At 40.9% G+C, this 1,671-nt stretch overlaps 1 long non-coding RNA gene across 1 annotated transcript; it reads right to left on the reverse strand.

The window, feature by feature from the left end:
- Nucleotides 1-299: 299 nt before the first annotated feature.
- On the reverse strand, nt 300-1,405 carry LOC311116364. Its single transcript, XR_014611405.1, has 4 exons — nt 1,328-1,405; nt 1,036-1,119; nt 731-790; nt 300-333 (listed from the first exon to the last, which is right to left on the reverse strand). It is a non-coding gene; the product is annotated as an uncharacterized lncRNA (long non-coding RNA).
- Nucleotides 1,406-1,671: the final 266 nt, after the last annotated feature.

Consider the following 1,671-nt stretch of genomic DNA (forward strand, 5'->3'; position numbering starts at 1 on the left):
TTTTGATCATGATTAGTTACAGGCATAGGACAATTAATTAGGTGAGAGAAATAAGATGATGATGTAAAAAACAAGTGACAAGGGGAAAGGTGGATGGAAAATAACATATAACAGATATGTGGTAACAATGAAAACTAACACAGCAGACTGTCTTCAGTAGTTTATGGACACAAAAGGATAGAGGGGTCTTTCTGGCGTGGGTTAAGAGGTATGACAGAAGCATATTGGAGGCAGATAGATGTTGTGACACAGGAGAGGGGAGTGGACTGTCCTTCCAGGATAAGGACTCCACCAACGTCACTCAGTCAGTCACTGCTGTGCTGCTGCTGCCCTCTGCTGGAGAGAACGTGTAACATTTAGTCACAATCACTGTGGTGACATTTCCAATAGATAGAGATCTAGAATCATCTTCCCCTCCCCCAATCCTAACCTTAACCTTTAGTGGGATTTAAAAAAAAAATCTGACCCAAGATCAGCATCTAGGGGCAACTTCACCCTAAACCCAGGCACACTCCACACTGTAATGTTATGGATACACACTGAAAACAATGAGGTTAGCTGGCCACAACGTGATTATACAGTTTTTCATACAGCAAACTAAAAAGACTAAGAAAGATTTGTGTGATTAAAGAGTGACGTTTACAACACATAGCAATGTGGTGTTGTCTGTATCTTTGTTGAGAGATCAGCATCATCTGGTACAACAGACAGAGGAGACACCAACACTGACCTGTGTGGTCACCTGTAGAGCTAGTGAGCTGTAGACCACATTATCATCTGGTTCTGCTGCCTACAGAGGAGGAACAGGTAGAGAGGTGAACAGGGACAGTTCTGTTATAATGGAGAGTACAGTTTGAAACACAGTTCTCTGTGAAAGACAGTTGTAATCGTGATATGTGACATAAAGGTGATATATTATGCCTATGGGTATAATGGTGACATAACCATGACTATATTAACACTGAGGAAACAATCACCTACTGTTGTTTCTGATAACATAATACTAGCTGTGGCTAATCAACAGAGCAGCTTTACCTTGGCCTGTACTTTTAGTTGAGCCTTGTGCTGGGGGATGACAGTGCTGTATGTGACATCATCATTATCTTCAGGAAATGGGGCCTGCTGATAGAGAGAGACCCAGATAACAAAAACATATTGTTGTATTGTTATAGTGTACATTTATCTATTGCTTGTTCCAAGAAAGAAAATGAAACTGTAAATACAATTGTTTTCTAAAACAGATGCAAATTTGCCAAGGCTATGACGTTTTATGAGTAACATCCATAATGTTGTCTAAGACCAATGATGCATGTAGCCATATGTTGACCTTCTGTTCTGTCCTGAACTGATCAGGCATCACAGTGCTGTACATCACGTCATGGTGGCTCTCTGGCTTTGGACCCTGAGAAATGGACAGGACAGAAGGTAAACATATGGCGACATGCATAGTGTGTGGAAATCAACGGGAGAGGTTGTGTTTTCTCTAGCAGGAGGTAAGCTTGGCTTCTTATATGGTGTTGAGTAAAGCTTAAACCATGTATTTAGATTGTAGGTAGGTATTGTAGTTAGGTATTATAGGTAGTTTACTTAGGTAGTTATTGTAGGTTATTGTAGGTAATTATTGTAGGTAAGTATTGTATTCGGCGGACCCCAGCGAAGCACGAGGCTAGC

Source organism: Coregonus lavaretus, assembly GCF_964263955.1.
Source record: "Coregonus lavaretus genome assembly, contig: HAP1_SCAFFOLD_2148, whole genome shotgun sequence".
Lineage (NCBI taxonomy): Eukaryota > Metazoa > Chordata > Actinopteri > Salmoniformes > Salmonidae > Coregonus > Coregonus lavaretus.